The 14,299-nt window shown below is 47.0% G+C and overlaps 1 protein-coding gene across 1 annotated transcript in view; it reads left to right on the top strand.

Annotated features, from left to right (window-relative positions):
* NSMCE2 (NSE2 SUMO ligase component of SMC5/6 complex) overlaps positions 1-14,299 on the top strand; it is a 187,717-nt gene that overhangs the window by 166,450 nt on the left and 6,968 nt on the right.

The following is a 14,299-nucleotide window of genomic DNA, read 5'->3' as shown; positions in this document are numbered from 1 at the left end:
GAACTGCTCTATCTTATTTATTGCTTCTGTCTCAGTCTTTTCTCTTCTTTTCCCATTTTTCTCTTTTTTGAGTACTCTTCACCTTTTTTTCTAGTTCTCTTTTTCTCTTTCCTTTATTCCCGTTTCAATATTCTCCCCTTGACCCTGTTATGTCTGCCCCCTTATCACCTTAGCTGTGTCCTGCACTCATTCTCACTCTGCCTTTCTCCTTGCATCCTTCCATGAAGGCCCTCCTCCGGCTACATCACATACACACACACAAATCTGCCCATGTGATCCTCTCTCTAGTTCCCAGCACCAGCTGAGATTGCTAGTGCTGCTTGCATTTCTCCCACACTGCTTGGCATGTTCTTACAACACCTCTGAGTGATGTAATACTCCCTGCTGGCAGAGGTCTGGAGTTCCTCTTAAAAAAAAATGTTTTCCTTCCCTAGTCCAGCTACAATTCATTCCTGACATTCCCAATCACTATTATCAGTGATAATCAGACTCTCAATTTCAAGCTGTATGCTACGCAACACAGAAGCCAAGTGTAGTAACCCAGGAATGCATAACTGAAGATGGTGCAACTTCATAGGGAACTCTTATTTGTAAATGATTCTCCTTTGTGTTTCTTCACATCTTTAGGTGTGGGTAATGGCAGAGAGTGTGTGTCCCTGTCAGCCATTTGGTAGGACAGCACTTTGGCAGGAGGAAATCTTAAACTGAAATTTTTTCCATATATATAAAACTGACACATGACTAAGGGCTTGTCTATACTACCCGCCAGATCGGCAGGCAGCGATCAATCCAGCAGGGGTCGATTTCTAGATGCGATAAATCAACCCCTGAGCACTTTCCCGTTGGCTCCGGTACTCCACCAGAGCAAGAGGCGGAGTCAACGGGGGAGCGTCAGCAGTCGAAGACACTGCGGTGAGTAGATCTAAGTACATCGACTTCAGCTATGTTATTCACGTAGCTGAAGTTGCGTAACTTAAATCAATCCCCGCCCCCAGTGTAGACCAGGCCTTAGTCTCATTTTACAGACCCACTCATTCTCTCCCACTGGAATTTTTTATTCTTCTTCAAGTGATTGCACTTGTCTATTCCACTGTAGGTGTATGCCCGCCTTGTGCACAGTTGTGGGAGATTTTTCTTTAGGAGTAACTGTCAGGGCAGCATGAGCACCCACTGATGCCTCACACCATTGCACACAGGTATAAAGGGCTGCACTGCCCTCAACCTCTCTCAGTTCCTTCCTACCACCAGTGATGGGTGTTGGAGCTCCAATTTTTGTATCTGTGAGTCTTCCCTCTTTTAGCGTATGTAATACCCTTAGAGTTAGTTTTTAGTCTAGTGTAGTGTGTTTGCACATATTTAGATACAGTAACTCCTCACTTAAAGTCGTCCGGGTTAACGTTGTTTCGTTGTTATGTTGCTGATCAATTAGGGGACATGCTTGTTTAAAGTTGTGCAATGCTCCCTTATAACGTCATTTGGCAGCCACCTGCTTTGTCCACTGCTTTCAGGAAGAGTAGCCCGTTGGAGCCAGCTGGTGGGGGTTTGGAACCAGGGTGGGCCGGCAGCCCCCCTAAGTTCCCTGTGCAGCAGCTGCCCAGCAGGCTATTGCCGGCAGTTCAGCTGTCCCTCCCCCCACTGCCATGTGCTGCCCCTGCTCTCTGCCTTGGAGCTGCTCTCCAGAGCCTCCTGCTTGCTGTGCTGGGTGGGGGAGGGGAGGGGGGAAAAGGGGGGCTAATGTCAGGGTGCTCCCCTCCCCCCTGCTCCTGCACCCGCTTACCCCTTCTCCATATAGAGCAGGGTAGGGACACAGACGGAGAGAGACAGAGAGAGCTTGGGGCAGCAGCTGCTGTCTCAACTTCCTGATCAACTTAAAAAGACAATGTACTTCAGAGTGGGGTCAGCATACTTAAGGGGCAATGCGCCTCTCTCTCTCCCACAGACAGGGTGTGTGTCTCTGTCTGCCATGCTGTCTCCCCTCCCTCCATTCCTGCACCTTTGTAGAGTGTGAGGCTACATTAACAACAATGTGTTAACCCTTGAGGGCTCAGCCAAAAGCTAGTTCATCATTTAGCAGTAAGGCATTCCCTGGGAAATATCCCACCCTCAGACTTCACCACCTCAACCAAGCTTCACAATCATCATTGCTGTGTACTGTATTAAATTGTTTGTTTAAAACGTATACTCTGTGTGTGTGTGTGTATGTATATATATATAAAATATGTCGTTTTTTGTCTGGTGAAAAATTTTTCCCTGGAACCTAACCCCCCCCACATTTGCATTAATTCTTATCGGGAAATTGGATTTGCTTAACACCGTTTCGCTTAAAGTCGCATTTTTCAGGAACATAACTACAACGTTAAGCGAGGAGTTACTGTATAAGGATAAATTTAGGATAGTGCATTTGTAGAGTGGGGTTCCTAGTTGGGTACTGCGCTCAGTACTGGATTAATGACTCGTTCTCCTGGCTTCAAGGCCTGTAACTTATGTAACAAGTCTATGCCAGTGAGCGACCCATATCCCAGCTGCCTTAAGTGTCTGGTACAGGTGCACATGAGTGACAAATGTTGCATTTGTACAGTGTTCAAACTCCAATTGAAAAAGGACAGGGCTGCCAGACTCAAGTACCTGCCTATGGAGTCTGTGCTTTACCCACCAATGGAAAGGTACCAAGCATGTCCGAGTCAGTTAGGAGCACTATACCTGTTCTGACTGAGTCCAGAAGCAGATCCTCATCGCCGGTACCTAGGAAGAGACAATGTAGGTCTCCAAAGGACTCAGTACCGGAGCCTTCAAAGTCTATGGTGAAGCCACTGAGCAGAGTCAAGCACTTGGAGGTGCTCTCAAGGAAGAGGCAGCCCCAGATGCAGTCCGTAAACCAGGAGAAACTGCTGACACCAGAGCCCAAGAAGAGTCCACTGATACCAGTCCCTCAAGGACTCGTGAACCCTTTGATACTGTAGTCTCAGGAGTCTTTCCAGTGCCATCTACATCCAAGGCTTTTGAGGCAGCCATAGAGTTGCTTAACCTGTTGGTGCCAGCTTCCCCCACTGTTCATGAATCTTGCCTGGTACCAGGATTGGAAATGCATGGTCCCAGCATCAGTCCCAGAGCACCATTTGGTACCAGTTGCGGCTTCTCTCTGTAGGGTTCCCTCTAGAGGGAAGCCAGTGATGATCTCACCTGTACTGCCATCTCCAGACTCAGAGATGGTCTCCCTGGTACCGATGGGGTCTGCTCCACCATGGGTTTGAGGAAGTGGACTCCTCATCAGACTCCCAAGATCAGATCAAATGTGTCTTCACCCAAGCATATCCAGCAGCCCCAGTGGGGTGCCTTCCCACTATGATACCAGCCAGAGCCTCAGCACTCTAAGCACCAATTTCCTGTGCATAGCTTGGTCCCACGTCCATATCCCTTGGGGCTTCCCTCCACATTCTAGAGCCTCTCCACTCTCTCCCCACCCTCTCTATTGGAGTCTTTCCAGTAGGAAGGAACTTAGGGGAATCGGGGGAAGTGCAGCCCTTTATACCTGCGTGCAGCAGCACCAGGCACCAGAGGGCGCTCACTCTGTCCCGACAGGTACTGCTGAAAGAAAAATCTCTGACAGCTGTGCACAAGGCATGCTCACACCTACAGTGTAGTGGACATGTGCAACACATCTTGAAGAACAACAAATATGGAAAGGTAAGTAACCATTTGTTATTTATTATACACACCTAAAAAACAGAGAATAACTGGCTGGGCAGCAGTATTGCAGAAAAGATCTGGGGGTTATACTGGATCATAAACTGAACATGAGCCAAAAATGTGAGTCAGTTGCAAAAAAAAGGTTAATATCATTCTGAGGTGCATAAACGAAGTATTGTATGTAACCCAGGCACCGACTCTGTGGGTGCTCTGGGGCTGCAGCACCCATGGAAAAAAAAATAGTGGGTGCTCAGCAGCCACTGGTAGCCTTGCTGATCAGCTCCTTCCTCTCCCACCCAGCATCTCCAGCTCGCTGATGCACCCTGCCGATCAGCTCCTCCCCCTCCCTCCCAGTGACTCCCACTCACCATGATCAGCTGTTCAGCAGTGTTCAGGAGGTACTGAGGGGGAGAGGGAGGAGTAGGAAGAGGAGGCGGAAGGGGGCAGAATGGGGCAGAGCAGGAGGCAGGAAGAGGCAGGGTGGGAGCTTGGAGAAAGGGGTGGAGTGGGAGTCAAGCACCCCTTGGGAACTGAGAAGTCGGTGCCTCTGGTATGTAAGACACGGAAAGTTTGACTCTATTCGACACTAGTGAGGCCTCAGCTGGAGTACTGTGTCCAGTTTTGCGCCCCACACTTTAAAAAAAGATGTGGACAAACTGGAGAATTTCCAGAGGAGAGCAACAAAAAATGATCAAAGGTTTATAGAAACTCACCTATGAAGAAAGGTTAAAAAACCTGGGTACATTTAATCTTGCACAAAGACTGAGGGGGGTGGGGAATCTGATAACAGTCTTCAAATATGTTAAGGGCTGTTAATAAAGAGGACTGTGATCAATTGTTGTCCATGTCCACTGCAAGTAGCTTGAGAAGTAATCAGTTTAAATCTGCAGGAAGGGAGATTTAGGTTAGAAATTAGAAAAAACTTTCTAATTATACGGATAGTTAAGCACTGGAATTAGGTGTGTGGCTAGCTCAGCTTCATTCAGTATCACCCTTAGGGACACCCCCACCCCCAGATGTAGTGCGTCTTTAATTTGTAGCTCTATCCCTCCACATTTTGCATGAGCTCTTCATTGATCGCATACCAAATGGGTGAATCTCAGTTACCTGTACAAACCAGGGAGGCCCAGTGACACTGACGCCTTATTGACCTAGCCTCAATACTGGGTTGTAAGACTTTATTTTGGTGCCTTGGTTACTGATTTGGAAGGAGTGTTGACAAGCCAGTCATGCCTCACTTGATATCAGCACTGGGCCACCTGTTGTGAAATGCTGATACATTGGAGGGTGTGGCCTTTTCTTTCCTTTTTTTTAGTTCACTCTCAGTGTGTATAAGCACAAGCAAGAACTGATGACTCGGGCAGGGAGTGCAAGGGAATACAGTGGTGCATTAACAAAAAAGTAGCTGCAATTTTACTCCTGCACACTACAGAAGTTAGAGTAAAATGGGAGCACATCGCTAGCAGGCTCATTGGCATGATTGGGACTGCTCAAAATCCCATGGGATTTAGCAATGTGTTCCCCTTTTTGGTTTTAATTCTATTTCTACGCAGGAGTAACTACAGCTGATCTCTGATTAATGCAGCATTAGCTTCCCCTGCACCCCTTTCTTGCTCATCAGTTCTTGCCTGTGCTCGTATGCACACACAATGCTCTGCACCTTTTCTGTGAAGGATCAAGCTCTTTCTCCACTCATTACTCTCCCCTTTTTTAATCCTGCAGTCTGGAGAGTAGGAGAACTGGTATAGGAGGGCCTTGAGATTTTGCAAGACTAGGCCTAGTATTGAACCTTACTTGAGCCAAATCGTAGGCTCCACAGAAACACTCAAGCACAGTCAACTTGCCCTGCACCTGCAGAGACTGGTAGGGGAGGGATAGCTCAGTGATTTGAGCATTGGCCTGCTAAACCCCAGGCTTGTGAGTTCAATCCTTAAGGGGGCCATTTAGGGATCTGGAGCAAAAATTGGGGATTGGTCTGCTTTGAGCATGGGGTTGGACTAGAAGACCTCCTGAGGTCCCTTCCAATTCTGTGATTCTGTGAAGACCAAAATGGCAGTGTTGCAATGCAGGTGGCAACTATAGAAATGTTAACTTTTTACCGAACCATTGGGGAGGGAGAATGTGCAGTTTAAGAAAAAGAGAGAGATCTTAAATAAGTTGTTTTAGGCAGATTTAAAGTTAACCATTAGGATCAGAATCAGCATCTTGCTGCAATAATAGTCTATGTGCATTTTTAACTCTGGGTTTTAGCTCTAGAGTTTTCTACCTACTGTTATTCAGGGTGCCTAATCTGTTTTGGGATGTAAAGAGAAGGTTAAAAAAACAGTACTGTACATTCAGCTGTTCCTGAGTGGTGCTGATATGTCTAGCTGCATACCCCCTGTGACATTGTTGTGAAGGTCACTATATAAACTGGTGAGAGTGTTGATTTGTATTTCTTTCTGGAAACAGCCTAATAAAGATGACTATAGTGAAGGTTTTGTTCAATTTGCACAAGCTTAATATAACCACAATGCAGTATTACACAGATGGAGGCAGAATCACAGCTCTGGTCTTAACCTAAATGAAAAGTTTGCAGTTTTAAGATTGAGCAATGCCATGTCTTAAAACTGCTAAGTTCCTCTTTTTTCTTTTTTCTTTTTTTTTTTTGAATGAGCCAGAAGGTTTATTTCCTAACTTGTTTCAATATGACATTAAGTGAACATTTCTTTCCATTTCCCATGCATTTTAGCACCATTTAAAAAAAAATGCCTCAAGAAGAAAAATTGCCCTGTTCTTCAAGATATTCCAATCCATGACATTTTCATGAAACAGGGAACTGGCTATTATGCAATTACCAAAACACACTAGTTTCCCTGTTGCATCAGTTTCTTTTGGCCTGGAATTGATGCACATTCTAAGAATTCATTTGGTGTCTATGTGGGGGGTCAGTGTGGCTAGTGGATAGGGCACATGAATGGATCTCCCATGCTCTAGGTTCTACTCCTGGCTCTCCTGCTGGTTTGCTTGGTGACCTTGGATAAGTCATTACCCCCCCCAGGGCCCCAGTTTCCCCATCCATAAAATGGGGGTTAATAAAACTGACACCACCATCCTTGCAAAGTGGTGAAAGGGCTAGGTATTATTATTATTATGATTATTTCTACAAATGGTTGATATTTTTACAAGCACTCAGGTATTACAGTGGTGTGGGCTATGTAAGTACCCAACTAGACAGAGAACTATAGTACTCCAGGCATGGAAAAATAATGCAGCCCCACCCCAGACTAGTAGAGGAGGTGTCAGCGGTGGGTTGAGCTTGGACAGGTATTTCTCTTCCCCATCTCCTGTTTAGCCATATGAAACTTGTGAGGGCCCCTATTGGTTAAGTCATTTTCAAGCCTGTGATGGTTCCTATTGGCCAAGTCCACCTTTCTATCAAAGGAGGCGGGATTAAAAGGGTCTTTGTGGGCAAGGGCAATGCCCAGCTACAGGAGGGCATGGTTAGGCCACAGGTTAGTGGCCAAAGACGAAAATGGAGTTGGAGTCATGGTCACAGCGTGGCTGCAGTGCCAGTCATGGCAGTGGCCATAGCCACCGGGGCACAGGCAGCTCCTGGAGCATTGGCTGCATTGTCAGCAACAGTAGCCACAGCAAGGGCCCGGGTGGTGCCTGGAGCAGTGGGCATGGCAGTGGCAATGGCTGGGCCATCTGGTTACCCTGTTCTGGTCTCTGGTGGGCCCAGGGAGGCCTGGCTGGAGGCTCTGAGGGCAGTGGCATTTCAGGCTTTGCAGCTGACCACAGGGAGGATGTTGAGCCCTTGGTTTGAGGTTGCACCATTTCTGGGGCCTGCTTTGACCATGTTGCCCCCACCGTTGCCTGTGACAACTGGTGGAGAGGCCCAAGAACAGAGGAGCGAAACATCCTCTGATCTAGAGGTGAGAAGTGAACAAGAGGAGTGTCCTGAGAGCAAGGGAGCCATTATGGGGGTACCCCCACCGCAACTGGCTGGTGAGTTTTGCTGGGGCCCTTTCCCATTAAGTGACCCTTCTGTAGTGAATGGGGTCTCCCAGGATGGTGTGGGGATACTGCCTCTTTCTGAAGGGGGGTTGTTTTTCCTGGGGTTGGGGGCCTCCTCAGCTTCCTTTGGCTGAAAGGGAAGAAGGGGTTGATTCCTCTGTTGCACTGGGTAGCCCAGTGTTTTGTCCCAGTGGGGCCCCTCCTCTTCCTACCACCCTTTTACCTATATCAGTATGCTGCATGTTGCTGCATCATTGACATTTAAACAATCACAGCACCAACAAAGGACAACAGAAATGATGAGGAGTACGGAACAGCTTCCATATAAGGAGAGATCAAAACAACTGGGACTATTCAGTTTGGAAAAGAGACGACGAAGGGGGAATAGGATAGAGGTCTATAAAATCATGACTGCTGTGCAGCAAGTGAACAAAGAAGTGTTATTTACCCCCTTCACATAACATAAGAACCAGGGGTCACTTGATGAAATTAATAGGCAACAGGTTTAAAACAAACAAAAGGAAGTACTTCTTCGCACAACGCACATTCAACCTGTGGAACTCATTGCCCAGGGACATTGTGAAGGCCAAAAGTATACCTGAGTTAAAAAAAAAAATTAACCAAGATGGTCAGGAATGCAACCCCGGGCTCTGGGTGCCCCTAAGCCTTTGACTGCCGGATGCTGGGACTGGACAACAGGGGATGAATCACTGAATAATTGTCATTGAAGCATCTAGCACTGGCCACTGTTGGTAGACAGGATACTGGGCTAGATGGAACATTGGTCTGACCCTGTGTAGCCATTCTTGTGTTCAAGATCTTAACATTTAGAAAATAAAGAGTTACGGTCTCACACCTTCCGTCCTATCCTCCTCCATGCCAAACTCCCTCATTACATGTGAAATCATCTAGCCTACATCTGAAATCACAATTTACCTCCACAACTCAAAACACTCATGTGCATTTAACCACTATCACAATGCTATGCCTGGCAGTATTATCTCAGACTACTTTTTTGGAATAGAGCTGCCCAGAAAAGAGAATTTCCATTTAGGGGGAAATTCTGGATTGTTACCAATTCATTTTATTCTACATCAGAATGAAATATCAACATCCCAGAATTTCTGGTGAAACAGAACAATTTGTTTCAGGGCCTGCCAGCCAGGGTGTGTCTTAGGCTGTCACGCGGCCTGTCTAATAGGCCTGCTTGCTGGGGAGCTAGGCTGGTCTCCTGTCAGCCCACCCATCAGTCAGCTTCCTGCCTGGTCTCAGTCTAAAGTTTTGATGGAATCCACGCATTCCCAGGGAACATTCTCGTTCTGTTGAAACAGGATTTTTCCGACATATACTCTGGTTGGAACACTTTTGACCGGCTCTAGTTTTGAAACAAGTGTAGACTAAAAGGGTCCAATGATGGATGGTACGTTGAAGGTGGGGAGGTGATTTTTGGTTATATTAGTTCCAAGATTTATAAAGTATTTGGGTTGAGGGATGTGTTGGGCAAGGTTTTATATTTGTAAGCTCCTTATTCAAAATGTGTATGTTTGGATTAGACTTTTTTGGGGTAGTTAGATTTACGGCTGTAGGGTGGCTTGAACAATAGGAGCAGAGCAAAGTACTAAAGATCCACTTCTCAGATTTATTCGTAGTGTAGTTTCTTGTGGCTGGTGTCATGTTTTTCCCTCAAATTAACTTTTTAATCTTTGTGTTCCTTTGTCCTTTCTGTGGCATATCTGAGACTTCTACTCTGTAGTCATGTAATTGTTGCAGTTTCATGTAGACCTACTGTTTCCAGTTAAATGGTCTGGATTGTAATTATCAGGAAGGTTTATTTTCCACAGGCCTGTTTATTTGAATTTGTTTGGTAATTAAAATGGAGGAATCTGATCTCCTCAGATTTTCCAGGTTTCAGAGTAGCAACCTTGTTTAGTCTGTATCTGTAAAAAGAAAAGGAGTACTTGTGGCACCTTAGAGACTAACAAATTTATTAGAGCATAAGCTTTCGTGAAGTGAGCTGTAGCTCACGAAAGCTTATGCTCTAATAAATTTGTCAGTTAAAATGAGATAAAATGAGAAATTGAAATATAAAGTGTCAGCTTTGAATGAAAATTGAGTAAATCAAAAACAGACATGCGGTGGCAAAATTCATGATAGCATGTTACCGAAAACAGTTACCTTCGGGCATGATGGGAACACATTTTTAATACAATAGTGGGCACTAATTAGCTGATTAGCTTATTGCTGATAACAAGATATTATGTGTATTACAAATGAGAGACTCCTAACAGATTTTAGTAGTGATGAGAGCCAGGATGTGAAAAAGTTTAACCTCAGAAAGGTTCTTAAATGCAATAACTTAGAGCACTAAAAGTAAAATATATGTATATATTTTAGTTGCTTCTGTCAACCTTTGAAGTTCAGCAACAATGGCAAAGATTAGATGAAATTATTACTTCCTGTAACAGTGGCTCTTTGAGATGTGATGCAGACAAGTATTCCACTTAAGTGTGTGCACGCCCAGCACACCGGAGCCAGAGAAATTTGCCTAGCAGTATCCATGGAGAGATGGTGCTCGGACTTCATGACAATAACCTCTTCCTCCCCCCGGCTACATATTGCAGCGCCGCCCTGCCCCTCTCTCAGTTCCTTCCCACTGAACACCTGTACCTGAGTAGATGCAGCAGGGTCTTCCACTTAGGTGGCTCACAAGCAGTACCCCCCCAAGAGGTGGGGCTTGGAGTCTACCTAAACAAGGACTGCAGGACCGTTCTACCAAAGCTTGCATCTGCCATGGAAATGGAGTTATGGCATAATGGTTCAGGAACGTATGTACTGGCGACCATATAGCAGCCCTGCAGATGTCCAATATGGAAGCGTCACTGAGGAATGCTATGGATGTAGCTTGCACCCTCATAGAATGAGGTCAGGCCCCGCCAAGGGGGTGCAGCTGAGGCTATTTCATATGCTATCTTGATGCAGGATGTTCTCCATTTGGAGATCATCTGCAAAGAGACCGTTTGACCCTGCATGCGGTCTGCATATGACACAAACAAATGAGGCGAAGCATGAAACGGTTTAGTCCTGTCCAGATAAAAGGCCTGACATTGCCTGACATCTAAGGTATGGAGATGCTGCTGAAGGTCCAGAGCAGCAAACCAGTCATTCTGAGACAACACTGGGAGGATAGTTAATAAGTGAACATTTGGAACCTCATGTACCTGATATATTTGTTGACGCCGTGAAGGTCGAGGATGAGTCTTACTCCTCACTTGGATTGGGTACCAGAAGTCATGACCCCGGTATTCTGGTGGAACCTCCTCCTCCACTCCCAAAGCAGTATCTCATGAGAGGGATCCCTGAAGAGGGATGGGGAGGGAGGAACCGGATGGCATAATGTGATCTAACCATGCTTTGGACCCAGCTGTCTGTAGTGATTGAGACCCAAGTATTGTGAAAGCAGGCCAGCCTGTCCCCAAAGCAGGGGGATGAGGAGAGAGGAGCAACGACTGGAACAGTGCTGTGGACCAAGGAGTCAAAATGGGTACTTGAAAGGCGATGAGGAAGGCGCATGGATTAGCTGAACCCCAAGCCCGCCTGCTTTCTCCTATGGCATCTATCAGTCTTTCTGGGGCAGTTCCATTGCCTTGGAGGAAGGAAAGGCTGGCCAAACGTGCACTGCAGATGACAGTGCTGCTGCTGGATGCCGTAGTGGCACTTCTGCGTTGTCGGCATGTACGCCCCCACCAACTGCAGGGTAGCCCTTGAGTCCTTGAAGGAGTGCAGTATTGAAGGGCAAATCTTCAATGGCTTGCTGGACATTGGTGCACTATCTGAATTCTGGAGCCAGGATGCTCTTCCCTTAGTGATCACAGAGGCCACCACACTGGTTGAGGTGTCAAAATCAAGCGCAGACTGCAAGGACATCTTAGCTATCAAGCAGCCTTCAGGGACAAATGCCCAAAATTCCTCCCACAAGGCCTCAGGCTAGCTGGTCTGCAAACTTTGACATAGCTGTCCAATTAACAAAATCTTACTTGGATAGCAAGACTTGTTGGTTAGCAGTTCACAACTGCACGGAAGAGGAGGTGTAAAACTTCCTGTCCATGATGTCCCTATCCTTGGGCCAGACTTAAACATTTCTGCTGGACTCTATCGTTCACACTTACGTCTAGGGGATTCTGGGTCAGATGGGAGTAAAACCCCACAAATCCCTGCATGGGAACACAATAGTGCTTCTCCATGTGCTTAGCCGCACAATGTGAAGCCAGTGTGCTCCAGAGGCTTCAGATGGTTCAAGGAGCCCAGTGTTGATAGGGAGAGTGACTCTCCCAGGGGAAGATAGCCGTAAAATGTCCACCAATTTGTGGGTGTTCCCAAGGGAAGAAGCTACCTGCTGCAAAAGGTCTCGGTATGCCTTAAAATCTTCCAGTACTGAAGGGGAGGATGAGCCAGGCTGCACAGCATTGTCCAGAGATGAAGATGAGGCCCTTAATTGAGCCAGAGCTGTATCCTGCCCCAGGGTTGATGGATCTGGATGGGCGGACGCTGGAGGCTCTGCATGGAGAAGGACTATCAGTGCCTGGGCCTGTAGCAGATTGACAGTACCACCACAGACCTGGCCAGTTATCTTGCCTTTTTGAGTGAGATGAAGAGCGGGAGCATTCCACAGACTCCATGGAGGTCACCGTCATGGATAAGGCATTGGTGGCTAGAAGGTGCTGGGCTAGAGACCTCCGTCCCAACCATGAGATGCACGCCAATCCTGGTATCTGTAACAGTCCATTAGCAGCCCTCAATGCTGGTCGGATGATGGAGAACAGGATAATGGCAACCCGGACTCAGATGCAGAAGAGCCTCGGGATCCCAGAGATAAGGGCAGAGCAAGACCAGAGGGAGGGAGCAGGCAGTCTGACTTGTCCATCGCCCAGAACAAGGCAGGAAGTGGCACTGCTGAGGGAAGTGGTACCGCTGGTACCGAGCATGCCGGTGCCAAAATCTGTCATGGTCCTGAAGTGAACAGCAGTACCAGGGTGTCTGATGGTACTGACCTCAAGGGTGGCAAAAGCCTCCACGGAAGCCTTTGTGGTTCTGACTGTAGTTGTGCCGAGTAAGTTCCCGGTACCAGCCCTACTTCCACAACCTGTGGAAGGGGAACATTGGGGTGCAGTGCCAACTGGCCTGAGTGTTCACCAGCTCGTTCAATCAAAGGGGCTATAGTTGACACAGCCCTGGCAAAGTCCTGGTCCAAGGGAGAGGTTGGGACCAAAAGGTAGAGGAGGTCTGTAGCTGCCTGGTATGTCACCAATGTGGAAACGCTTGGTACTGGCATCTCCCTCATCGGTACAGAATTCAATGGATGCCTGGAGGCTGGAACCGGAGTCAAAAGTGGAGGGTTTCTAACCTCCCTACTAGGTACCGGGCAAGGGTTAGAAGTACCCTTGCCATCCCGGGTACCGGCACCCCATCTCTACAAGCCCATGCTTTTCCTGGGAGAGGCAGAAGAGTCACCCTGAGCGGTCTCGATTGGTCTTATGCAACCTTTGTCCTTGGTGCAGTCGTCGGCAAACGGCTCCTCCATTTCTTCAGAGAGGCACCCGCGCTGGAATCTGAAGCAGCTGTGCTCTTGGAACCCAAGGACGATCTCCAACCCAATGAGGTTCTCAGCACCGAAGCAGGTCACCTGGCCTGTTTGAGTAGGTGCCGCTTCAGGCAAAGGTCTCAAGCCACTTGAGTCCATTTCTTAAACAATCTGCACATCGCACAATGCTCCTTGACATGGGCCTTGCTGAGACAGAGCAAGCACCATGTGTGGGGATTCTGGTTGGGGATCACTCCCCACCCGGATGATCACATTTAAACCGCAGTGAAAGCATCACTGAGAGAAACAAACTACTAAACTAACACTACTCTAGCTAACCCTACAGGTACTACTAACTATACACAAGAGAAAAAACTGAGAAAAATTCTTAGATGATGTTTACTTGTGAGGTTGAGACCACGCGGTGCTCCGACTCCGGCCATAGGCAGTAAGACAGAACTGAAGGAGGGTTGGGGCTTCATGTAGCCAGGGGAGGGTCTACGGCCATTAGGAACAAGTGCCGCCCCTCTACAGGTAGCACTAGGTAAATTTCTCTGGCTCCAGTGCACACACACACCTATGTGGAACACACGGCTGCATCTACTAGAACAATCAGTATTTTATTCGTGCAGTCCTAATTCATGAGGAAAACATTTAATATGGTTTACAGAAGTATGCATGGCCCAGCATTTCTATTCCTTCTTCACATAGCAAATTCAAATTTATTAGCATAGGCCTTGCAAACCTTTATTCACATTGCACTTAGTAACATGAGGAATCCCTTGATGTGAAAGAAACTGTTCACGTTAGTAAGAATTTGCAGGATTCAGTCTGTAGTTTAAAACGTCTGCCTTAGGGCATGGTACTAATTCAAAGTCTGTGTGTGACTGAGACTGCAAAGACCTATGTGCATATTCTCCTACGTAATCTCTACAGGACGTACCTTGAGTGGAAAAACCTATTTTCCCTCTCCCCTTCCATAATCCAGAGCAACAGCAACAAATCTGTGGGTGGTTTATCCAAAGTATGCTAAAA

Source organism: Lepidochelys kempii, chromosome 2, assembly GCF_965140285.1.
Source record: "Lepidochelys kempii isolate rLepKem1 chromosome 2, rLepKem1.hap1, whole genome shotgun sequence".
Classification (NCBI taxonomy): Eukaryota; Metazoa; Chordata; order Testudines; family Cheloniidae; genus Lepidochelys; species Lepidochelys kempii.
Note: the sequence above shows the minus strand (reverse complement) of the source record. Positions and strands in the feature narration are given on the sequence as shown.